General features: G+C 41.8%; 84 pseudogenes; all 84 read right to left on the bottom strand.

Moving 5' to 3' along the window:
• Positions 1 to 53: 53 nt before the first annotated feature.
• LOC142716788 (5S ribosomal RNA) lies at positions 54 to 172 on the bottom strand (annotated as a pseudogene).
• Positions 173 to 425: 253 nt separating this feature from the next.
• LOC142716690 (5S ribosomal RNA) lies at positions 426 to 544 on the bottom strand (annotated as a pseudogene).
• Positions 545 to 1,169: 625 nt separating this feature from the next.
• On the bottom strand, positions 1,170 to 1,288 carry LOC142716624 (5S ribosomal RNA; annotated as a pseudogene).
• Positions 1,289 to 1,355: 67 nt separating this feature from the next.
• Positions 1,356 to 1,474, bottom strand: LOC142716589 (5S ribosomal RNA; annotated as a pseudogene).
• Positions 1,475 to 1,542: 68 nt separating this feature from the next.
• Positions 1,543 to 1,661, bottom strand: LOC142716939 (5S ribosomal RNA; annotated as a pseudogene).
• Positions 1,662 to 1,728: 67 nt separating this feature from the next.
• LOC142716981 (5S ribosomal RNA) lies at positions 1,729 to 1,847 on the bottom strand (annotated as a pseudogene).
• Positions 1,848 to 2,100: 253 nt separating this feature from the next.
• Positions 2,101 to 2,219, bottom strand: LOC142716602 (5S ribosomal RNA; annotated as a pseudogene).
• A 67-nt stretch (positions 2,220 to 2,286) lies between these two features.
• On the bottom strand, positions 2,287 to 2,405 carry LOC142716732 (5S ribosomal RNA; annotated as a pseudogene).
• Positions 2,406 to 2,472: 67 nt separating this feature from the next.
• LOC142716780 (5S ribosomal RNA) lies at positions 2,473 to 2,591 on the bottom strand (annotated as a pseudogene).
• Positions 2,592 to 2,658: 67 nt separating this feature from the next.
• Positions 2,659 to 2,777, bottom strand: LOC142716565 (5S ribosomal RNA; annotated as a pseudogene).
• A 67-nt stretch (positions 2,778 to 2,844) lies between these two features.
• LOC142716559 (5S ribosomal RNA) lies at positions 2,845 to 2,963 on the bottom strand (annotated as a pseudogene).
• A 253-nt stretch (positions 2,964 to 3,216) lies between these two features.
• LOC142716608 (5S ribosomal RNA) lies at positions 3,217 to 3,335 on the bottom strand (annotated as a pseudogene).
• Positions 3,336 to 3,580: 245 nt separating this feature from the next.
• LOC142716837 (5S ribosomal RNA) lies at positions 3,581 to 3,699 on the bottom strand (annotated as a pseudogene).
• A 67-nt stretch (positions 3,700 to 3,766) lies between these two features.
• LOC142716615 (5S ribosomal RNA) lies at positions 3,767 to 3,885 on the bottom strand (annotated as a pseudogene).
• Positions 3,886 to 3,952: 67 nt separating this feature from the next.
• Positions 3,953 to 4,071, bottom strand: LOC142716880 (5S ribosomal RNA; annotated as a pseudogene).
• A 253-nt stretch (positions 4,072 to 4,324) lies between these two features.
• Positions 4,325 to 4,443, bottom strand: LOC142716696 (5S ribosomal RNA; annotated as a pseudogene).
• Positions 4,444 to 4,510: 67 nt separating this feature from the next.
• On the bottom strand, positions 4,511 to 4,629 carry LOC142716849 (5S ribosomal RNA; annotated as a pseudogene).
• A 439-nt stretch (positions 4,630 to 5,068) lies between these two features.
• LOC142716972 (5S ribosomal RNA) lies at positions 5,069 to 5,187 on the bottom strand (annotated as a pseudogene).
• Positions 5,188 to 5,254: 67 nt separating this feature from the next.
• LOC142716912 (5S ribosomal RNA) lies at positions 5,255 to 5,373 on the bottom strand (annotated as a pseudogene).
• Positions 5,374 to 5,627: 254 nt separating this feature from the next.
• On the bottom strand, positions 5,628 to 5,746 carry LOC142716584 (5S ribosomal RNA; annotated as a pseudogene).
• A 67-nt stretch (positions 5,747 to 5,813) lies between these two features.
• On the bottom strand, positions 5,814 to 5,932 carry LOC142716627 (5S ribosomal RNA; annotated as a pseudogene).
• Positions 5,933 to 5,999: 67 nt separating this feature from the next.
• LOC142716644 (5S ribosomal RNA) lies at positions 6,000 to 6,118 on the bottom strand (annotated as a pseudogene).
• A 439-nt stretch (positions 6,119 to 6,557) lies between these two features.
• On the bottom strand, positions 6,558 to 6,676 carry LOC142716576 (5S ribosomal RNA; annotated as a pseudogene).
• Positions 6,677 to 6,743: 67 nt separating this feature from the next.
• LOC142716645 (5S ribosomal RNA) lies at positions 6,744 to 6,862 on the bottom strand (annotated as a pseudogene).
• A 67-nt stretch (positions 6,863 to 6,929) lies between these two features.
• LOC142716630 (5S ribosomal RNA) lies at positions 6,930 to 7,048 on the bottom strand (annotated as a pseudogene).
• Positions 7,049 to 7,115: 67 nt separating this feature from the next.
• Positions 7,116 to 7,234, bottom strand: LOC142716839 (5S ribosomal RNA; annotated as a pseudogene).
• A 67-nt stretch (positions 7,235 to 7,301) lies between these two features.
• LOC142716900 (5S ribosomal RNA) lies at positions 7,302 to 7,420 on the bottom strand (annotated as a pseudogene).
• Positions 7,421 to 7,487: 67 nt separating this feature from the next.
• On the bottom strand, positions 7,488 to 7,606 carry LOC142716805 (5S ribosomal RNA; annotated as a pseudogene).
• A 67-nt stretch (positions 7,607 to 7,673) lies between these two features.
• LOC142716817 (5S ribosomal RNA) lies at positions 7,674 to 7,792 on the bottom strand (annotated as a pseudogene).
• A 67-nt stretch (positions 7,793 to 7,859) lies between these two features.
• LOC142716678 (5S ribosomal RNA) lies at positions 7,860 to 7,978 on the bottom strand (annotated as a pseudogene).
• Positions 7,979 to 8,045: 67 nt separating this feature from the next.
• LOC142716868 (5S ribosomal RNA) lies at positions 8,046 to 8,164 on the bottom strand (annotated as a pseudogene).
• A 67-nt stretch (positions 8,165 to 8,231) lies between these two features.
• Positions 8,232 to 8,350, bottom strand: LOC142716639 (5S ribosomal RNA; annotated as a pseudogene).
• A 67-nt stretch (positions 8,351 to 8,417) lies between these two features.
• LOC142716864 (5S ribosomal RNA) lies at positions 8,418 to 8,536 on the bottom strand (annotated as a pseudogene).
• A 253-nt stretch (positions 8,537 to 8,789) lies between these two features.
• Positions 8,790 to 8,908, bottom strand: LOC142716716 (5S ribosomal RNA; annotated as a pseudogene).
• A 67-nt stretch (positions 8,909 to 8,975) lies between these two features.
• LOC142716741 (5S ribosomal RNA) lies at positions 8,976 to 9,094 on the bottom strand (annotated as a pseudogene).
• Positions 9,095 to 9,161: 67 nt separating this feature from the next.
• LOC142716670 (5S ribosomal RNA) lies at positions 9,162 to 9,280 on the bottom strand (annotated as a pseudogene).
• Positions 9,281 to 9,347: 67 nt separating this feature from the next.
• Positions 9,348 to 9,466, bottom strand: LOC142716685 (5S ribosomal RNA; annotated as a pseudogene).
• Positions 9,467 to 9,532: 66 nt separating this feature from the next.
• Positions 9,533 to 9,651, bottom strand: LOC142716901 (5S ribosomal RNA; annotated as a pseudogene).
• Positions 9,652 to 9,718: 67 nt separating this feature from the next.
• Positions 9,719 to 9,837, bottom strand: LOC142716806 (5S ribosomal RNA; annotated as a pseudogene).
• Positions 9,838 to 9,904: 67 nt separating this feature from the next.
• On the bottom strand, positions 9,905 to 10,023 carry LOC142716818 (5S ribosomal RNA; annotated as a pseudogene).
• A 67-nt stretch (positions 10,024 to 10,090) lies between these two features.
• On the bottom strand, positions 10,091 to 10,209 carry LOC142716679 (5S ribosomal RNA; annotated as a pseudogene).
• A 67-nt stretch (positions 10,210 to 10,276) lies between these two features.
• LOC142716579 (5S ribosomal RNA) lies at positions 10,277 to 10,395 on the bottom strand (annotated as a pseudogene).
• Positions 10,396 to 10,462: 67 nt separating this feature from the next.
• LOC142716865 (5S ribosomal RNA) lies at positions 10,463 to 10,581 on the bottom strand (annotated as a pseudogene).
• A 253-nt stretch (positions 10,582 to 10,834) lies between these two features.
• LOC142716717 (5S ribosomal RNA) lies at positions 10,835 to 10,953 on the bottom strand (annotated as a pseudogene).
• Positions 10,954 to 11,020: 67 nt separating this feature from the next.
• On the bottom strand, positions 11,021 to 11,139 carry LOC142716743 (5S ribosomal RNA; annotated as a pseudogene).
• A 67-nt stretch (positions 11,140 to 11,206) lies between these two features.
• LOC142716671 (5S ribosomal RNA) lies at positions 11,207 to 11,325 on the bottom strand (annotated as a pseudogene).
• Positions 11,326 to 11,392: 67 nt separating this feature from the next.
• On the bottom strand, positions 11,393 to 11,511 carry LOC142716686 (5S ribosomal RNA; annotated as a pseudogene).
• Positions 11,512 to 11,578: 67 nt separating this feature from the next.
• Positions 11,579 to 11,697, bottom strand: LOC142716902 (5S ribosomal RNA; annotated as a pseudogene).
• Positions 11,698 to 11,764: 67 nt separating this feature from the next.
• On the bottom strand, positions 11,765 to 11,883 carry LOC142716807 (5S ribosomal RNA; annotated as a pseudogene).
• A 67-nt stretch (positions 11,884 to 11,950) lies between these two features.
• On the bottom strand, positions 11,951 to 12,069 carry LOC142716820 (5S ribosomal RNA; annotated as a pseudogene).
• A 67-nt stretch (positions 12,070 to 12,136) lies between these two features.
• Positions 12,137 to 12,255, bottom strand: LOC142716748 (5S ribosomal RNA; annotated as a pseudogene).
• A 67-nt stretch (positions 12,256 to 12,322) lies between these two features.
• LOC142716651 (5S ribosomal RNA) lies at positions 12,323 to 12,441 on the bottom strand (annotated as a pseudogene).
• A 67-nt stretch (positions 12,442 to 12,508) lies between these two features.
• Positions 12,509 to 12,627, bottom strand: LOC142716866 (5S ribosomal RNA; annotated as a pseudogene).
• Positions 12,628 to 12,880: 253 nt separating this feature from the next.
• On the bottom strand, positions 12,881 to 12,999 carry LOC142716744 (5S ribosomal RNA; annotated as a pseudogene).
• A 253-nt stretch (positions 13,000 to 13,252) lies between these two features.
• LOC142716943 (5S ribosomal RNA) lies at positions 13,253 to 13,371 on the bottom strand (annotated as a pseudogene).
• A 67-nt stretch (positions 13,372 to 13,438) lies between these two features.
• Positions 13,439 to 13,557, bottom strand: LOC142716777 (5S ribosomal RNA; annotated as a pseudogene).
• A 67-nt stretch (positions 13,558 to 13,624) lies between these two features.
• LOC142716946 (5S ribosomal RNA) lies at positions 13,625 to 13,743 on the bottom strand (annotated as a pseudogene).
• Positions 13,744 to 13,810: 67 nt separating this feature from the next.
• Positions 13,811 to 13,929, bottom strand: LOC142716715 (5S ribosomal RNA; annotated as a pseudogene).
• A 67-nt stretch (positions 13,930 to 13,996) lies between these two features.
• LOC142716548 (5S ribosomal RNA) lies at positions 13,997 to 14,115 on the bottom strand (annotated as a pseudogene).
• Positions 14,116 to 14,367: 252 nt separating this feature from the next.
• LOC142716978 (5S ribosomal RNA) lies at positions 14,368 to 14,486 on the bottom strand (annotated as a pseudogene).
• A 67-nt stretch (positions 14,487 to 14,553) lies between these two features.
• LOC142716526 (5S ribosomal RNA) lies at positions 14,554 to 14,672 on the bottom strand (annotated as a pseudogene).
• Positions 14,673 to 14,739: 67 nt separating this feature from the next.
• On the bottom strand, positions 14,740 to 14,858 carry LOC142716550 (5S ribosomal RNA; annotated as a pseudogene).
• A 67-nt stretch (positions 14,859 to 14,925) lies between these two features.
• On the bottom strand, positions 14,926 to 15,044 carry LOC142716769 (5S ribosomal RNA; annotated as a pseudogene).
• Positions 15,045 to 15,111: 67 nt separating this feature from the next.
• On the bottom strand, positions 15,112 to 15,230 carry LOC142716722 (5S ribosomal RNA; annotated as a pseudogene).
• Positions 15,231 to 15,297: 67 nt separating this feature from the next.
• Positions 15,298 to 15,416, bottom strand: LOC142716663 (5S ribosomal RNA; annotated as a pseudogene).
• Positions 15,417 to 15,483: 67 nt separating this feature from the next.
• LOC142716581 (5S ribosomal RNA) lies at positions 15,484 to 15,602 on the bottom strand (annotated as a pseudogene).
• A 253-nt stretch (positions 15,603 to 15,855) lies between these two features.
• Positions 15,856 to 15,974, bottom strand: LOC142716713 (5S ribosomal RNA; annotated as a pseudogene).
• A 67-nt stretch (positions 15,975 to 16,041) lies between these two features.
• LOC142716794 (5S ribosomal RNA) lies at positions 16,042 to 16,160 on the bottom strand (annotated as a pseudogene).
• Positions 16,161 to 16,227: 67 nt separating this feature from the next.
• On the bottom strand, positions 16,228 to 16,346 carry LOC142716595 (5S ribosomal RNA; annotated as a pseudogene).
• Positions 16,347 to 16,413: 67 nt separating this feature from the next.
• On the bottom strand, positions 16,414 to 16,532 carry LOC142716553 (5S ribosomal RNA; annotated as a pseudogene).
• Positions 16,533 to 16,599: 67 nt separating this feature from the next.
• LOC142716897 (5S ribosomal RNA) lies at positions 16,600 to 16,718 on the bottom strand (annotated as a pseudogene).
• A 67-nt stretch (positions 16,719 to 16,785) lies between these two features.
• Positions 16,786 to 16,904, bottom strand: LOC142716549 (5S ribosomal RNA; annotated as a pseudogene).
• A 252-nt stretch (positions 16,905 to 17,156) lies between these two features.
• LOC142716979 (5S ribosomal RNA) lies at positions 17,157 to 17,275 on the bottom strand (annotated as a pseudogene).
• Positions 17,276 to 17,342: 67 nt separating this feature from the next.
• On the bottom strand, positions 17,343 to 17,461 carry LOC142716527 (5S ribosomal RNA; annotated as a pseudogene).
• Positions 17,462 to 17,528: 67 nt separating this feature from the next.
• On the bottom strand, positions 17,529 to 17,647 carry LOC142716551 (5S ribosomal RNA; annotated as a pseudogene).
• A 67-nt stretch (positions 17,648 to 17,714) lies between these two features.
• On the bottom strand, positions 17,715 to 17,833 carry LOC142716770 (5S ribosomal RNA; annotated as a pseudogene).
• Positions 17,834 to 17,900: 67 nt separating this feature from the next.
• LOC142716723 (5S ribosomal RNA) lies at positions 17,901 to 18,019 on the bottom strand (annotated as a pseudogene).
• Positions 18,020 to 18,086: 67 nt separating this feature from the next.
• LOC142716675 (5S ribosomal RNA) lies at positions 18,087 to 18,205 on the bottom strand (annotated as a pseudogene).
• Positions 18,206 to 18,272: 67 nt separating this feature from the next.
• On the bottom strand, positions 18,273 to 18,391 carry LOC142716582 (5S ribosomal RNA; annotated as a pseudogene).
• A 253-nt stretch (positions 18,392 to 18,644) lies between these two features.
• LOC142716795 (5S ribosomal RNA) lies at positions 18,645 to 18,763 on the bottom strand (annotated as a pseudogene).
• A 67-nt stretch (positions 18,764 to 18,830) lies between these two features.
• Positions 18,831 to 18,949, bottom strand: LOC142716596 (5S ribosomal RNA; annotated as a pseudogene).
• A 67-nt stretch (positions 18,950 to 19,016) lies between these two features.
• Positions 19,017 to 19,135, bottom strand: LOC142716730 (5S ribosomal RNA; annotated as a pseudogene).
• A 67-nt stretch (positions 19,136 to 19,202) lies between these two features.
• Positions 19,203 to 19,321, bottom strand: LOC142716884 (5S ribosomal RNA; annotated as a pseudogene).
• Positions 19,322 to 19,388: 67 nt separating this feature from the next.
• On the bottom strand, positions 19,389 to 19,507 carry LOC142716875 (5S ribosomal RNA; annotated as a pseudogene).
• Positions 19,508 to 19,702: the final 195 nt, after the last annotated feature.

Consider the following 19,702-nt stretch of genomic DNA (forward strand, 5'->3'; position numbering starts at 1 on the left):
TCCATAGTCCTTTTTAATCGATTGTGAAACAAAATCTAAACGACATAATAAAAAGTCAACCACACTACGGATTCCCAGACAGTCTCCCACACTGGTACTAGCGAGGCCTTAAGCTGTGTAACTTCTGCGATCTGACGAGAGCAGGCACATTCAGCTTAGAATGGCCATTGACATTAAATGCTTTAATCCATAGTCCTTTTTAATCGATTGTGAAACAAAATCTAAACGACATAATAAAAAGTCAACCGCACCACGGATTCCCAGACAGTCTACCACACTGGTTCTAGCGAGGCCTTAAGCTGTGTAACTTCTGCGATCTGACGAGAGTAGGGACATTCAGCTTAGAATGGCCATTGACATTAAATGCTTTAATCCATAGTCCTTTTTAATCGATTGTGAAACAAAATCTAAATGACATAACAAAAATTCAACCGCACCACGGATTCCCAGTCAGTCTCCCACACTGGTACTAGCGAGGCCTTAAGCTGTGTAACTTCTGCGATCTGACGAGAGCAGGCACATTCAGCTTAGAATGGCCATTGACGTTAAATGCTTTAATCCATAGTCCTATTTAATCTATTGTGAAACAAAATCTAAACGACATAATAAAAAGTCAACCGCACCACGGATTCCCAGACAGTCTCCCACAATAGTACTAGCGAGGCGTTAATCTGTGTAACTTCTGCGATCTAACGAGAGCAGGGACATTCAGCTTAGAATGGCCATTGACATTAAAGGCTTTAATCCATAGTCCTTTTTAATCGATTGTGAAACAAAATCTAAACGACATAATAAAAATGCAACCGCACCACGGATTCCCAGACAGTCTCCCACACTGGTACTAGCGAGGCCTTAAGCTGTGTAACTTCTGCGTTCTGACCAGAGCAGGAACATTCGGCTTAGAATAGCCATTGACGTTAAGTGCTTTAATCCATAGTCCTATTTAATCTATTGTGAAACAAAATCTAAACGACATAATAAAAAGTCAACCACACCATGGATTCCCAGACAGTCTCCCACACTGTTTCTAGCGAGGCCTTAAGCTGTGTAACTTCTGCGATCTGACGAGAGCAGGGACATTCAGCTTAGAATGGCCATTGACGTTAAATCCTTTAATCCATAGTCCTATTTAATCTATTGTGAAACAAAATCTAAACGACATAATAAAAAGTCAACCGCACCACGGATTCCCAGACAGTCTCCCACACTGGTACTAGCGAGGCCTTAAGCTGTGTAACTTCTGCGTTCTGACCAGAGCAGGCACATTCAGCTTAGAATGGCCATTGACGTTAAATGCTTTAATCCATAGTCCTATTTAATCGATTGTGAAACAAAATCTAAACGACATAATAAAAAGTCAACCACACCACGGATTCCCAGACAGTCTCCCACACTGGTACTAGCGAGGCCTTAAGCTGTGTAACTTCTGCGATCTGACGAGAGCAGGGACATTCAGCTTAGAATGGCCATTGACATTAAATGCTTTATTCCATAGTCCTTTTTAATCGATTGTGAAACAAAAATCTAAACGACATAATAAAAATTCAACCGCACCACGGATTCCAAGACAGTCTCCCACACTGGTACTAGCGAGGACTTAAGCTGTGTAACTTCTGCGATCTGACGAGAGCAGGCACATTCAGCTTAGAATGGCCATTGACTTTAAATCCTTTAATCCATAGTCCTATTTAATCTATTGTGAAACAAAATCTAAACGACATAATAAAAAGTCAACCGCACCACGGATTCCCAGACAGTCTCCCACACTGGTACTAGCGAGGCCTTAAGCTGTGTAACTTCTGCGATCTGATGAGAGCAGGCACATTCAGCTTAGAATGGCCATTAACATTAAAAGCCTTAATCCATAGTCCTATTTAATCTATTGTGAAACAAAATCTAAACAACATATTAAAAAGTCAACCGCACCACGGATTCCCAGACAGTCTCCCACACTGGTACTAGCGAGGGCTTAAGCTGTGTAACTTCTGCGATCTGACGAGAGGAGGCACATTCAGCTTAAAATGGCCATTGACATTAAATGCTTTAATCCATAGTCCTTTTTAATCGATTGTGAAACAAAATCTAAACGACATAATAAAAAGTCAACCGCACCACGGATTCCCAGACAGTCTCCCACACTGGTACTAGCGAGGCCTTAAGCTGTGTAACTTCTGCGATCTGACGAGAGCAGGCACATTCAGCTTAGAATGGCCATTGACATTAAAAGCCTTAATCCATAGTCCTATTTAATCTATTGTGAAACAAAATCTAAACAACACAGTAAAAAGTCAACCGCACCACGGATTCCCAGACAGTCTCCCACACTGGTACTAGCGAGGCCTTAAGCTGTGTAACTTCTGCTATCTGACGAGAGCAGGGACATTCAGCTTAGAATGGCCATTGACATTAAATGCTTTAATCCATAGTCCTTTTTAATCGATTGTGAAACAAAATCTAAACGACATAATAAAAATTCAACCGCACCACGGATTCCCAGACAGTCTCCCACACTGGTACTAGCGAGGCCTTAAGCTGTGTAACTTCTGCGTTTTGACGAGAGCAGGCACTTTCAGCTTAGAATGGCCATTGACGTTAAATGCTTTAATCCATAGTCCTATTTAATCTATTGTGAAACAAAATCTAAACGACATAATAAAAAGTCAACCGCACCACGGATTCCCAGACAGTCTCCCACACTGGTACTAGCGAGGCCTTAAGCTGTGTAACTTCTGCGATCTGACGAGAGCAGGCACTTTCAGCTTAGAATGGCCATTGACGTTAAATGCTTTAATCCATAGTCCTTTTTAATCGATTGTGAAACAAAATCTAAACGACATAATAAAAAGACAACCGCACCACGGATTCCCAGACAGTTTCCCACACTGGTACTAGCGAGGCCTTAAGCTGTGTAACTTCTGCGTTCTGACGAGAGCAGGCACATTCAGCTTAGAATGGCCATTGACGTTAAATGCTTTAATCCATAGTCCTATTTAATCTATTGTGAAACAAAATCTAAACGACATAATAAAAAGTCAACCACACCACGGATTCCCAGACAGTCTCCCACAATGGTACTAGCGAGTGCTTAAGCTGTGTAACTTCTGCGATCTGACGAGAGCAGGCACATTCAGCTTAGAATGGCCATTGACATTAAATTCTTTAATCCATAGTCCTTTTTAATCGATTGTGAAACAAAATCTAAACGACATAATAAAAAGTCAACCGCACCACGGATTCCCAGACAGTCTCCCACCCTGGTACTAGCGAGGCCTTAAGCTGTGTAACTTCTGCGATCTGACGAGAGCAGGCACATTCAGCTTAGAATGGCCATTGACATCAAATGCTTTAATCCATAGTCCTTTTTAATCGATTGTGAAACAAAATCTAAACGACATAATAAAAAGTCAACCGCACCACAGACAGTCTCCCACACTGGTACTAGCGAGGCCTTAAGCTGTGTAACTTCTGCGATCTGACGAGAGCAGGGACATTCAGCTTAGAATGGCCATTGACATTAAACGCTTTAATCCATAGTCCTTTTTAATCGATTGTGAAACAAAATCTAAACGACATAATAAAAATTCAACTGCACCACGGATTCCCAGAAAGTCTCCCACACTGGTACTAGCGAGGCCTTAAGCTGTGTAACTTCTGCGATCTGACGAGAGCATGCACATTCAGCTTAGAATGGCCATTGACGTTAAATGCTTTAATCCATAGTCCTATTTAATCGATTGTGAAACAAAATCTAAACGACATAATAAAAAGTCAACCGCACCACGGATTCCCAGACAGTCTCCCACACTGGTACTAGCGAGGCCTTAAGCTGTGTAACTTCTGCGATCTGACGAGAGCAGGCACATTCAGCTTAGAATGGCCATTGACATTAAAAGCCTTAATCCATAGTCCTATTTAATCTATTGTGAAACAAAATCTAAACAACATAATAAAAAGTCAACCGCACCACGGATTCCCAGACAGTCTCCCACACTGGTACTAGCGAGGCCTTAATCTGTGTAACTTCTGTGATCTAACGAGAGCAGGCACATTCAGCTTAGAATGGCCATTGACATTAAATGCTTTAATCCATAGTCCTTTTTAATCGATTGTGAAACAAAATCTAAACGCCATAATAAAAAGTCAACCGCACCACGGATACCCAGACAGTCTCCCACACTGGTACTAGCGAGGCCTTAAGCTGTGTAACTTCTGCGATCTGACGACAGCAGGCACATTCAGCTTAGAATGGCCATTGACCTTAAATGCTTTAATCCATAGTCCTTTTTAATCGATTGTGAAACAAAATCTAAACGACATAATAAAAGGTCAACCGCACCACGGATTCCCAGACAGTCTCCCACACTGGTACTAGCGAGGCCTTAAGCTGTGTAACTTCTGCGAGCTGACGAGAGCAGGCACATTCAGCTTAGAATGGCCATTAACATTAAATGCTTTAATCCATAGTCCTTTTTAATCGATTGTGAAACAAAATCTAAACGACATAATAAAAATTCAACAGCACCACGGATTCCCAGACAGTCTCCCACACTGGTACTAGCGAGGCCTTAAGCTGTGTAACTTCTGCGTTCTGCCCAGAGCAGGCACATTCAGCTTAGAATGGCCATTGACGTTAAATGCTTTAATCCATAGTCCTATTTAATCTATTGTGAAACAAAATCTAAACGACATAATAAAAAGTCAACCACATCATGGATTCCCAGACAGTCTCCCACACTGGTACTAGCGAGGCCTTAAGCTGTGTAACTTCTGCGATCTGACGAGAGCAGGGACATTCAGCTTAGAATGGCCATTGACATTAAATGCTTTAATCCATAGTCCTTTTTAATCGATTGTGAAACAAAATCTAAACGACATAATAAAAATTCAACCGCACCATGGATTCCCAGACAGTCTCCCACACTGGTACTAGCGAGGACTTAAGCTGTGTAACTTCTGCGATCTGACGAGAGCAGGGACATTCAGCTTAGAATGGCCATTGACATTAAATGCTTTAATCCATAGTGCTTTTTAATCGATTGTGAAACAAAATCTAAACGACATAATAAAAAGTCAACCTCACCACGGATTCCCAGACAGTCTCCCACACTGGTACTAGCGAGGCCTTAAGCTGTGTAACTTCTGTGATCTGACGAGAGCAGGGACATTCAGCTTAGAATAGCCATTGACATTAAATGCTTTAATCCATAGTCCTATTTAATCGATTGTGAAACAAAATCTAAACGACATAATAAAAAGTCAACCACACCACGGATTCCCAGACATTCTCCCACACTGGTACTAGCGAGGCCTTAAGCTGTGTAACTTCTGCGATCTGACGAGAGCAGGGACATTCAGCTTAGAATGGCCATTGACATTAAATGCTTTAATCCATAGTCCTTTTTAATCGATTGTGAAACAAAATCTAAACGACATAATAAAAATTCAACCGCACCACGGATTCCCAGACAGTCTCCCACACTGGTACTAGCGAGGCCTTAAGCTGTGTAACTTCTAGCGTTCTGACGAGAGAAGGCACATTCAGCTTAGAATGGCCATTGACTTTAAATGCTTTAATCCATAGTCCTATTTAATCTATTGTGAAACAAAATCTAAACAACATAATAAAAAGTCAACCGCACCACGGATTCCCAGACAGTCTCCCACACTGGTACTAGCGAGGCCTTAAGCTGTGTAACTTCTGCGATCTGACGAGAGCAGACACATTCAGCTTAGAATGGCCATTGACATTAAATGCTTTAATCCATAGTCCTTTTTAATCGATTGTGAAACAAAATCTAAACGACATAATAATAAGTCAACCGCACCACGGATTCCCAGACAGTCTCCCACACTGGTACTAGCGAGGCCTTAAGCTGTGTAACTTCTGCGATCTGACGAGAGCAGGCACATTCAGCTTAGAATGGCCATTGACATTAATTGCTTTAATCCATAGTCCTTTTTAATCGATTGTGAAACAAAATCTAAACGACATAATAAAAAGTCAACCGCACCACGGATTCCCAGACAGTCTCCCACACTGGTACTAGCGAGGCCTTAAGCTATGTAACTTCTGCGATCTGACGAGAGCAGGGACATTCAGCTTAGAATGGCCATTGACATTAAATGCTTTAATCCATAGTCCTTTTTAATCGATTGTGAAACAAAATCTAAACGACATAATAAAAATTCAACCACACCACGGATTCCCAGACAGTCTCCCACACTGGTACTAGCGAGGCCTTAAGCTGTGTAACTTCTCCGATTTGACGAGAGCTGGCACATTCAGCTTAGAATTGCCATTGACGTTAAATGTTTTAATCCATAGTCCTATTTAATCTATTGTGAAACAAAATCTAAACGACATAATAAAAATTCAACCGCACAACGGATTCCCAGACAGTCTGCCACACTGGTACTAGCGAGGCCTTAAGCTGTGTAACTTCTGCGATCTGACGAGAGCAGGCACATTCAGCTTAGAATGGCCATTGACATTAAATGCTTTAATCCATAGTCCTTTTTAATCGATTGTGAAACAAAATCTAAACGCCATAATAAAAAGTCAACCGCACCACGGATTCCCAGACAGTCTCCCACACTGGTACTAGCGAGGCCTTAAGCTGTGTAACTTCTGCGATCTGACGAGAGCAGGCACATTCAGCTTAGAATGGCCATTGCCATTAAAAGCCTTAATCCATAGTCCTATTTAATCTATTGTGAAACAAAATCTAAACAACATAATAAAAAGTCAACCGCACCACGGATTCCCAGACAGTCTCCCACACTGGTATTAGCGAGGCCTTAAGCTGTGTAACTTCTGCGATCTGACGAGAGCAGGCACATTCAGCTTAGAATGGCCATTGACATTAAAAGCCTTAATCCATAGTCCTATTTAATCTATTGTGAAACAAAATCTAAACAACATAATAAAAAGTCAACCGCACCACGGATTCCCAGACAGTCTCCCACACTGGTACTAGCAAGGCCTTAAGCTGTGTAACTTCTGCGATCTGACGAGAGCAGGCACATTCAGCTTAGAATAGCCATTGACATTAAATGCTTTAATCCATAGTCCTTTTTAATTGATTGTGAAACAAAATCTAAACGACATAATAAAAAGTCAACCGCACCACGGATTCCCAGACAGTCTCCCACAATGGTACTAGCGAGGCCTTAAGCTGTGTAACTTCTGCGATCTGACGAAAGCAGGCACATTCAGCTTAGAATGGCCATTGAGATTAAAAGCCTTAATCCATAGTCCTATTTAATCTATTGTGAAACAAAATCTAAACAACAAAATAAAAAGTCAACCGCACCACGGATTCCCAGACAGTCTCCCACACTCGTACTAGCGAGGGCTTAAGCTGTGTAACTTCTGCGATCTGACGAGAGCAGGGACATTCAGCTTAGAATGGCCATTGACATTAAATGCTTTAATCCATAGTCCTTTTTAATCGATTGTGAAACAAAATCTAAACGACATAATAAAAATTCAACCGCACCACGGATTCCCAGACAGTCTCCAACGCTGGTACTAGCGAGGCCTTAAGCTGTGTAACTTCTGCGATCTAACGAGAGCAGGCACATTCAGCTTAGAATGGCCATTGACATTAAACGCCTTAATCCATAGTCCTATTTAATCTATTGTGAAACAAAATCTAAACAACATAATTAAAAGTCAACCGCACCACGGATTCCCAGACAGTCTCACACACTGGTACTAGCGAGGCCTTAAGCTGTGTAACTTCTGCGATCTGACGAGAGCAGGGACATTCAGCTTAGAATGGCCATTGACATTAAATGCTTTAATCCATAGTCCTTTTTAATCGATTGTGAAACAAAATCTAAACGACATAATAAAAATTCAACCGCACCACGGATTCCCAGACAGTCTCCAACGCTGGTACTAGCGAGGCCTTAAGCTGTGTAACTTCTGCGTTCTGACGAGAGCAGGCACATTCAGCTTAGAATGGCCATTGACATTAAATGCTTTAATCCATAGTCCTATTTAATCTATTGTGAAACAAAATCTAAACGACATAATAAAAAGTCAACCGCACCACGGATTCCCAGACAGTCTCCCACACTGGTACTAGCGAGGCCTTAAGCTGTGTAACTTCTGCGTTCTGCCCAGAGCAGGCACATTCAGCTTAGAATGGCCATTGACGTTAAATGCTTTAATCCATAGTCCTATTTAATCTATTGTGAAACAAAATCTAAACGACATAATAAAAAGTCAACCGCACCACGGATTCCCAGACAGTCTCCCACACTGGTACTAGCGAGGCCTTAAGCTGTGTAACTTCTGCGATCTGACGAGAGCAGGCACATTCAGCTTAGAATGGCCATTGACATTAAATGCTTTAATCCATAGTCCTCTTTAATCGATTGTGAAACAAAATCTAAACGACATAATAAAAAGACAACCGCACCACGGATTCCCAGACATTCTCCCACACTGGTACTAGCGAGGCCTTAAGCTGTGTAACTTCTGCGATCTGACGAGAGCAGGCACATTCAGCTTAGAATGGCCATTGACATTAAATGCTTTAATCCATAGTCCTTTTTAATCGATTGTGAAACAAAATCTAAACGACATAATAAGAAGTCAACCGCACAACGGATTCACAGACAGTCTCCCACACTGGTACTAGCGAGGCCTTAAGCTGTGTAACTTCTGCGTTCTGACGAGAGCAGGCACATTCAGCTTAGAATGGCCATTGTTGTTAAATGCTTTAATCCATAGTCCTATTTAATCTATTGTGAAACAAAATCTAAACGACATAATAAAAAGTCAACCGCACCACGGATTCCCAGACAGTCTCCCACACTGGTACTAGCGAGGCCTTAAGCTGTGTAACTTCTGCGATCTGACGAGAGTAGGCACATTCAGCTTAGAATGGCCATTGACATTAAATGCTTTAATCCATAGTCCTTTTTAATCGATTGTGAAACAAAATCTAAACGACATAATAAAAAGTCAACCGCACCACGGATTCCCAGACAGTCTCCCACACTGGTATTAGCGAGGCCTTAAGCTGTGTAACTTCTGCGATCTGACGAGAGCAGGCACATTCAGCTTAGAATGGCCATTAACATTAAAAGCCTTAATCCATAGTCCTATTTAATCTATTGTGAAACAAAATCTAAACAACATAATAAAAAGTCAACCGCACCACGGATTCCCAGACAGTCTCCCACACTGGTACTAGCAAGGCCTTAAGCTGTGTAGCTTCTGCGATCTGACGAGAGCAGGCACATTCAGCTTAGAATAGCCATTGACATTAAATGCTTTAATCCATAGTCCTTTTTAATTGATTGTGAAACAAAATCTAAACGACATAATAAAAAGTCAACCGCACCACGGATTCCCAGACAGTCTCCCACAATGGTACTAGCGAGGCCTTAAGCTGTGTAACTTCTGCGATCTGACGAGAGCAGGCACATTCAGCTTAGAATGGCCATTGAGATTAAATGCTTAATCCATAGTCCTATTTAATCTATTGTGAAACAAAATCTAAACAACAAAATAAAAAGTCAACCGCACCACGGATTCCCAGACAGTCTCCCACACTCGTACTAGCGAGGGCTTAAGCTGTGTAACTTCTGCGATCTGACGAGAGCAGGGACATTCAGCTTAGAATGGCCATTGACATTAAATGCTTTAATCCATAGTCCTTTTTAATCGATTGTGAAACAAAATCTAAACGACATAATAAAAATTCAACCGCACCACGGATTCCCAGACAGTCTCCAACGCTGGTACTAGCGAGGCCTTAAGCTGTGTAACTTCTGCGATCTAACGAGAGCAGGCACATTCAGCTTAGAATGGCCATTGACATTAAAAGCCTTAATCCATAGTCCTATTTAATCTATTGTGAAACAAAATCTAAACAACATAATTAAAAGTCAACCGCACCACGGATTCCCAGACAGTCTCACACACTGGTACTAGCGAGGCCTTAAGCTGTGTAACTTCTGCGATCTGACGAGAGCAGGGACATTCAGCTTAGAATGGCCATTGACATTAAATGCTTTAATCCATAGTCCTTTTTAATCGATTGTGAAACATAATCTAAACGACATAATAAAAATTCAACCGCACCACGGATTCCCAGACAGTCTCCAACGCTGGTACTAGCGAGGCCTTAAGCTGTGTAACTTCTGCGTTCTGACGAGAGCAGGCACATTCAGCTTAGAATGGCCATTGACATTAAATGCTTTAATCCATAGTCCTATTTAATCTATTGTGAAACAAAATCTAAACGACATAATAAAAAGTCAACCGCACCACGGATTCCCAGACAGTCTCCCACACTGGTACTAGCGAGGCCTTAAGCTGTGTAACTTCTGCGATCTGACGAGAGCAGGCACATTCAGCTTAGAATGGCCATTGCCACTAAATGCTTTAATCCATAGTCCTCTTTAATCGATTGTGAAACAAAATCTAAACGACATAATAAAAAGACAACCGCACCACGGATTCCCAGACATTCTCCCACACTGGTACTAGCGAGGCCTTAAGCTGTGTAACTTCTGCGATCTGACGAGAGCAGGCACATTCAGCTTAGAATGGCCATTGACATTAAATGCTTTAATCCATAGTCCTTTTTAATCGATTGTGAAACAAAATCTAAACGACATAATAAGAAGTCAACCGCACAACGGATTCACAGACAGTCTCCCACACTGGTACTAGCGAGGCCTTAAGCTGTGTAACTTCTGCGTTCTGACGAGAGCAGGCACATTCAGCTTAGAATGGCCATTGTTGTTAAATGCTTTAATCCATAGTCCTTTTTAATCTATTGTGAAACAAAATCTAAACGACATAATAAAAAGTCAACCGCACCACGGATTCCCAGACAGTCTCCCACACTGGTACTAGCGAGGCCTTAAGCTGTGTAACTTCTGCGATCTGACGAGAGTAGGCACATTCAGCTTAGAATGGCCATTGACATTAAATGCTTTAATCCATAGTCCTTTTTAATCGATTGTGAAACAAAATCTAAACGACATAATAAAAAGTCAACCGCACCACGGATTCCCAGACAGTCTCCCACACTGGTATTAGCGAGGCCTTAAGCTGTGTAACTTCTGCGATCTGACGAGAGCAGGCACATTCAGCTTAGAATGGCCATTAACATTAAAAGCCTTAATCCATAGTCCTATTTAATCTATTGTGAAACAAAATCTAAACAACATAATAAAAAGTCAACCGCACCACGGATTCCCAGACAGTCTCCCACACTGGTACTAGCAAGGCCTTAAGCTGTGTAGCTTCTGCGATCTGACGAGAGCAGGCACATTCAGCTTAGAATAGCCATTGACATTAAATGTTTTAATCCATAGTCCTTTTTAATTGATTGTGAAACAAAATCTAAACGACATAATAAAAAGTCAACCGCACCACGGATTCCCAGACAGTCTCCCACAATGGTACTAGCGAGGCCTTAAGCTGTGTAACTTCTGCGATCTGACGAGAGCAGGCACATTCAGCTTAGAATGGCCATTGAGATTAAAAGCCTTAATCCATAGTCCTATTTAATCTATTGTGAAACAAAATCTAAACAACAAAATAAAAAGTCAACCGCACCACGGATTCCCAGACAGTCTCCCACACTCGTACTAGCGAGGGCTTAAGCTGTGTAACTTCTGCGATCTGACGAGAGCAGGGACATTCAGCTTAGAATGGCCATTGACATTAAATGCTTTAATCCATAGTCCTTTTTAATCGATTGTGAAACAAAATCTAAACGACATAATAAAAATTCAACCGCACCACGGATTCCCAGACAGTCTCCAACGCTGGTACTAGCGAGGCCTTAAGCTGTGTAACTTCTGCGATCTAACGAGAGCAGGCACATTCAGCTTAGAATGGCCATTGACATTAAAAGCCTTAATCCATAGTCCTATTTAATCTATTGTGAAACAAAATCTAAACAACATAATTAAAAGTCAACCGCACCACGGATTCCCAGACAGTCTCACACACTGGTACTAGCGAGGCCTTAAGCTGTGTAACTTCTGCGATCTGACGAGAGCAGGGACATTCAGCTTAGAATGGCCATTGACATTAAATGCTTTAATCCATAGTCCTTTTTAATCGATTGTGAAACAAAATCTAAACGACATAATAAAAATTCAACCGCACCACGGATTCCCAGACAGTCTCCAACGCTGGTACTAGCGAGGCCTTAAGCTGTGTAACTTCTGCGTTCTGACGTGAGCAGGCACATTCAGCTTAGAATGGCCATTGACATTAAATGCTTTAATCCATAGTCCTATTTAATCTATTGTGAAACAAAATCTAAACGACATAATAAAAAGTCAACCGCACCACGGATTCCCAGACAGTCTCCCACACTGGTACTAGCGAGGCCTTAAGCTGTGTAACTTCTGCGATCTGACGAGAGCAGGCACATTCAGCTTAGAATGGCCATTGACATTAAATGCTTTAATCCATAGTCCTCTTTAATCGATTGTGAAACAAAATCTAAACGACATAATAAAAAGACAACCGCACCACGGATTCCCAGACATTCTCCCACACTGGTACTAGCGAGGCCTTAAGCTGTGTAACTTCTGCGATCTGACGAGAGCAGGCACATTCAGCTTAGAATGGCCATTGACATTAAATGCTTTAATCCATAGTCCTTTTTAATCGATTGTGAAACAAAATCTAAACGACATAATAAGAAGTCAACCGCACAACGGATTCACAGACAGTCTCCCACACTGGTACTAGCGAGGCCTTAAGCTGTGTAACTTCTGCGTTCTGACGAGAGCAGGCACATTCAGCTTAGAATGGCCATTGTTGTTAAATGCTTTAATCCATAGTCCTTTTTAATCGATTGTGAAACAAAATCGAAACAACATAATAAAAAGTCAACCGCTCCACGGATTCCCAGACAGTCTCCCACACTGGTACTAGCGAGGCCTTAGGCTGTGTAACTTCTGCGATCTGACGAGAGCAGGGGCATTCAGCTTAGAATGGCCATTGACATTAAATGCTTTAATCCATAGTCCTTTTTAATCGATTGTGAAACAAAATCTAAACGACATAATAAAAATTCAACCGCATCACGGATTCCCTGACAGTCTCCCACACTGGTACTAGCGAGGCGTTTAGCTGTGTAACTTCTGCGATCTAACGAGAGCAGGCACATTCAGCTTAGAATGGCCATTGACATTAAATGCTTTAATCCATAGTCCTTTTTAATCGATTGTGAAACAAAATCTAAACGACATAATAAAAAGTAAACCGCACCACGGATTCCCAGACAGTCTCCCACACTGGTACTAGCGAGGCCTTAAGCTGTGTAACTTCTGCGATATGACGAGAGCAGGAACATTCAGCTTAGAATGGCCATTGACATTAAAAGCTTTAATCCATAGTCCTATTTAATCTATTGTGAAACAAAATCTAAACAACATAATAAAAAGTCAACCGCACCACGGATTCCCAGATAGTCTCCCACACTCGTACAAGCGAGGCCTTAAGCTGTGTAACTTCTGCGATCTGACGAGAGCAGGGACATTCAGCTTAGAATGGCCATTGACATTAAATGCTTTAATCCATAGTCCTTTTTAATCGATTGTGAAACAAAATCTAAACGACATAATAAAAATTCAACTGCACCACGTATTCCCAGACAGTCTCCCACACTGGTACTAGCGAGGCATTAAGCTGTGTAACTTCTGCGTTCTGACGAGAGCAGGCACATTCAGTTTAGAATGGCCATTGACGTTAAATGCTTTAATCCATAGTCCTATTTAATCTATTGTGAAACAAAATCTAAACGACATAATAAAAAGTCAACCGCACCATGGATTCCCAGACAGTCTCCCACACTGGTACTAGCGAGGCCTTAAGCTGTGTAACTTCTGCGATCTAACGAGAGCAGGCACATTCAGCTTAGAATGGCCATTGACATTAAATGCTTTAATCCATAGTCCTTTTTAATCGATTGTGAAACAAAATCTAAACGACATAATAAAAAGTCAACCGCACCACGAATTCCCAGACAGTCTCCCACACTGGTACTAGCGAGGCCTTAAACTGTGTAACTTCTGCGATCTGACGAGAGCAGGGACATTCAGCTTAGAATGGCCATTGACATTAAAGCCTTAATCCATAGTCCTATTTAATCTACTGTGAAACAAAATCTAAACAACATAATAAAAAGTCAACCACAACACGGATTCCCAGACAGTCTCCCACACTGGTACTAGCGAGGCCTTAAGCTGTGTAACTTCTGCGATCTGACGAGAGCAGGCACATTTAGCTTAGAATGGCCATTGACGTTAAATGCTTTAATCCATAGTCCTATTTAATCTATTGTGAAACAAAATCTAAACGACATAATAAAAAGTCAACCGCACCACGGATTCCCAGACAGTCTCCCACACTGGTACTAGCGATGCCTTAAGCTGTGTAACTTCTGCGATCTGACGAGAGAAGGCACATTCAGCTTAGAATGGCCATTGACATTAAATGCTTTAATCCATAGTCCTTTTTAATCGATTGTGAAACAAAATCTAAACGACATAATAAAAAGTCAACCGCACCACGGATTCCCAGACAGTCTCCCACACTGGTACTAGCGAGGCCTTAAGCTGTGTAATTTCTGCATTCTGACGAGAGCAGGCACATTCAGCTTAGAATGGCCATTGACATTAAATGCTTTAATCCATAGTCCTTTTTAATCGATTGTGAAACAAAATCTAAACGACATAATAAAAAGGCAACCGCACCACGAATTCCCAGACAGTCTCCCATACTGGTACTAGCGAGGCCTTAAGCTGTGTAACTTCTGCGATCTGACGAGAGCAGGGACATTCAGCTTAGAATGGCCATTGACATTAAATGCTTTAATCCATAGTCCTTTTTAATCGATTGTGAAGCAAAATCTAAACGACATAATAAAAAGTCAACCGCACCACGGATTCCCAGACAGTCTCCCACACTGGTACTAGCGAGGCCTTAAGCTGTGTAACTTCTGCGATCTGACGAGCGCAGGCACATTCAGCTTAGAATGGCCACTGACGTTAAATGCTTTAATCCATAGTCCTATTTAATCTATTGTGAAACAAAATCTAAACGACATAATAAAAAGTCAACCGCACCACGGATTCCCAGACAGTCTCCCACACTGGTACTAGCGAGGCCTTAAGCTGTGTAACTTCTGCCATCTGACGAGAGCAGGCACATTCAGCTTAGAATGGCCATTGACATTAAATGCTTTAATCCATAGTCCTTTTTAATCGATTGTGAAACAAAATCTAAACGACATAATAAAAAGTCAACCGCACCACGGATTCCCAGACAGTCTCCCACACTGGTACTAGCGAGGCCTTAAGCTGTGTAACTTCTGCGATCTGACGAGAGCAGGCACATTCAGCTTAGAATGGCCATTGACATTAAATTCTTTAATCCATAGTCCTTTTTAATCGATTGTGAAACAAAATCTAAACGACATAATAAAAGTTCAACTGCACCACGGATTCCCAGACAGTCTCCCACACTGGTACTAGCGAGGCCTTAAGCTGTGTAACTTCTGCGATCTGACGAGAGCAGGCACATTCAGCTTAGAATGGCCATTGACGTTAAATGCTTTAATCCATAGTCCTATTTAATCTATTGTGAAACAAAATCTAAACGACATAATAAAAAGTCAACCGCACCACGGATCCCCGGACAGTCTCCCACACTAGTACTAGCGAGGCGTTAAGCTGTGTAACTTCTGCGATCTAACGAGAGCAGGCACATTCAGCTTAGAATGGCCATTGACATTAAATGCTTTAATCCATAGTCCTTTTTAATCGATTGTGAAACAAAATCTAAACGACATAATAAAAAGTCAACCGCACCACGGATTCCCAGACAGTCTCCCACACTGGTACTAGCGAGGCCTTAAGCTGTATAACTTCTGCGATCTGACGAGAGTAGGCACATTCAGCTTAGAATGGCCATTGACATTAAAAGCCTTAATCCATAGTCCTATTTAATCTATTGTGAAACAAAATCTAAACAACATAATAAAAAGTCAACCGCACCACGGATTCCCAGACAGTCTCCCACACTCGTACTAGCGAGGCCTTAAGTTGTGTAACTTCTGCGATCTGACGAGAGCAGGCACATTCAGCTTAGAATGGCCATTGACATTAAATGCTTTAATCCATAGTCCTTTTTAATCGATTGTGAAACAAAATCTAAACGACATAATAAAAATTCAACCGCACCACGGATTCCCAGACAGTCACCCACACTGGTACTAGCAAGGCCTTAAGCTGTGTAACTTCTGCGTTCTGACGAGAGCAGGCACATTCAGCTTAGAATGGCCATTGACGTTAAATGCTTTAATCCATAGTCCTATTTAATCTATTGTGAAACAAAATCTAAACGACATAATAAAAAGTCAACCGCACCACGGATTCCCAGACAGTCTCCCACTCTGGTACTAGCGAGGCCTTAAGCTGTGTAACTTCTGCGATCTGACGAGAGCAGGCACATTCAGCTTAGAATGGCCATTGACATTAAATGCTTTAATAGATAGTCCTTTTTAATCGATTGTGAAACAAAATCTAAACGACATAATATAAAGGCAACCGCACCACGGATTCCCAGACAGTCTCCCACACTGGTACTAGCGAGGCCTTAAGCTGTGTAACTTCTGCGATCTGACGAGCGCAGGCACATTCAGCTTAGAATGGCCACTGACGTTAAATGCTTTAATCCATAGTCCTATTTAATCGATTGTGAAACAAAATCTAAACGACATAATAAAAAGTCAACCGCACCACGAATTCCCAGACAGTCTCCCACACTGGTACTAGCGAGGCCTTAAACTGTGTAACTTCTGCGATCTGACGAGAGCAGGGACATTCAGCTTAGAATGGCCATTGACATTAAAGCCTTAATCCATAGTCCTATTTAATCTACTGTGAAACAAAATCTAAACAACATAATAAAAAGTCAACCACAACACGGATTCCCAGACAGTCTCCCACACTGGTACTAGCGAGGCCTTAAGCTGTGTAACTTCTGCGATCTGACGAGAGCAGGCACATTTAGCTTAGAATGGCCATTGACGTTAAATGCTTTAATCCATAGTCCTATTTAATCTATTGTGAAACAAAATCTAAACGACATAATAAAAAGTCAACCGCACCACGGATTCCCAGACAGTCTCCCACACTGGTACTAGCGATGCCTTAAGCTGTGTAACTTCTGCGATCTGACGAGAGAAGGCACATTCAGCTTAGAATGGCCATTGACATTAAATGCTTTAATCCATAGTCCTTTTTAATCGATTGTGAAACAAAATCTAAACGACATAATAAAAAGTCAACCGCACCACGGATTCCCAGACAGTCTCCCACACTGGTACTAGCGAGGCCTTAAGCTGTGTAATTTCTGCATTCTGACGAGAGCAGGCACATTCAGCTTAGAATGGCCATTGACATTAAATGCTTTAATCCATAGTCCTTTTTAATCGATTGTGAAACAAAATCTAAACGACATAATAAAAAGGCAACCGCACCACGAATTCCCAGACAGTCTCCCATACTGGTACTAGCGAGGCCTTAAGCTGTGTAACTTCTGCGATCTGACGAGAGCAGGGACATTCAGCTTAGAATGGCCATTGACATTAAATGCTTTAATCCATAGTCCTTTTTAATCGATTGTGAAGCAAAATCTAAACGACATAATAAAAAGTCAACCGCACCACGGATTCCCAGACAGTCTCCCACACTGGTACTAGCGAGGCCTTAAGCTGTGTAACTTCTGCGATCTGACGAGCGCAGGCACATTCAGCTTAGAATGGCCACTGACGTTAAATGCTTTAATCCATAGTCCTATTTAATCTATTGTGAAACAAAATCTAAACGACATAATAAAAAGTCAACCGCACCACGGATTCCCAGACAGTCTCCCACACTGGTACTAGCGAGGCCTTAAGCTGTGTAACTTCTGCCATCTGACGAGAGCAGGCACATTCAGCTTAGAATGGCCATTGACATTAAATGCTTTAATCCATAGTCCTTTTTAATCGATTGTGAAACAAAATCTAAACGACATAATAAAAAGTCAACCGCACCACGGATTCCCAGACAGTCTCCCACACTGGTACTAGCGAGGCCTTAAGCTGTGTAACTTCTGCGATCTGACGAGAGCAGGCACATTCAGCTTAGAATGGCCATTGACATTAAATTCTTTAATCCATAGTCCTTTTTAATCGATTGTGAAACAAAATCTAAACGACATAATAAAAGTTCAACTGCACCACGGATTCCCAGACAGTCTCCCACACTGGTACTAGCGAGGCCTTAAGCTGTGTAACTTCTGCGATCTGACGAGAGCAGGCACATTCAGCTTAGAATGGCCATTGACGTTAAATGCTTTAATCCATAGTCCTATTTAATCTATTGTGAAACAAAATCTAAACGACATAATAAAAAGTCAACCGCACCACGGATCCCCGGACAGTCTCCCACACTAGTACTAGCGAGGCGTTAAGCTGTGTAACTTCTGCGATCTAACGAGAGCAGGCACATTCAGCTTAGAATGGCCATTGACATTAAATGCTTTAATCCATAGTCCTTTTTAATCGATTGTGAAACATAATCTAAACGACATAATAAAAAGTCAACCGCACCACGGATTCCCAGACAGTCTCCCACACTCGTACTAGCGAGGCCTTAAGTTGTGTAACTTCTGCGATCTGACGAGAGCAGGCACATTCAGCTTAGAATGGCCATTGACATTAAATGCTTTAATCCATAGTCCTTTTTAATCGATTGTGAAACAAAATCTAAACGACATAATAAAAATTCAACCGCACCACGGATTCCCAGACAGTCACCCACACTGGTACTAGCAAGGCCTTAAGCTGTGTAACTTCTGCGTTCTGACGAGAGCAGGCACATTCAGCTTAGAATGGCCATTGACGTTAAATGCTTTAATCCATAGTCCTATTTAATCTATTGTGAAACAAAATCTAAACGACATAATAAAAAGTCAACCGCACCACGGATTCCCAGACAGTCTCCCACACTGGTACTAGCGAGGCCTTAAGCTGTGTAACTTCTGCGATCTGACGAGAGCAGGCACATTCAGCTTAGAATGGCGATTGACATTAAATGCTTTAATAGATAGTCCTTTTTAATCGATTGTGAAACAAAATCTAAACGACATAATATAAAGGCAACCGCACCACGGATTCCCAGACAGTCTCCCACACAGGTACTAGCGAGGCCTTAAGCTGTGTAACTTCTGCGATCTGACGAGAGCAGGGACATTCACCTTAGAATGGCCATTGACATTAAATGCTTTAATCCATAGTCCTTTTTAATCGATTGTGAAACAAAATCTAAACGACATAATAAAAAGCCAACCGCACCACGGATTCCCAGACAGTCTCCAACACTGGTACTAGCGAGGCCTTAGGCTGTGTAACTTCTGCGATCTGACGAGAGCAGGGACATTCAGCTTAGAATGGCCATTGACATTAAATGCTTTAATCCAAAGTCCTTTTTAATCGATTGTGAAACAAAATCTAAACGACATAATAAGAAGTCAACCGCACAACGGATTCAAAGACAGTCACCCACACTGGTACTAGCGAGGCCTTAAGCTGTGTAACTTCTGCAATCTGACGAGAGCAGGCACACTCAGCTTAGAATGGCCATTGACATTAAAAGC

This window comes from Rhinoderma darwinii, unplaced genomic scaffold (assembly GCF_050947455.1).
Source record: "Rhinoderma darwinii isolate aRhiDar2 unplaced genomic scaffold, aRhiDar2.hap1 Scaffold_4521, whole genome shotgun sequence".
In the NCBI taxonomy this organism is placed as follows: domain Eukaryota; kingdom Metazoa; phylum Chordata; class Amphibia; order Anura; family Rhinodermatidae; genus Rhinoderma; species Rhinoderma darwinii.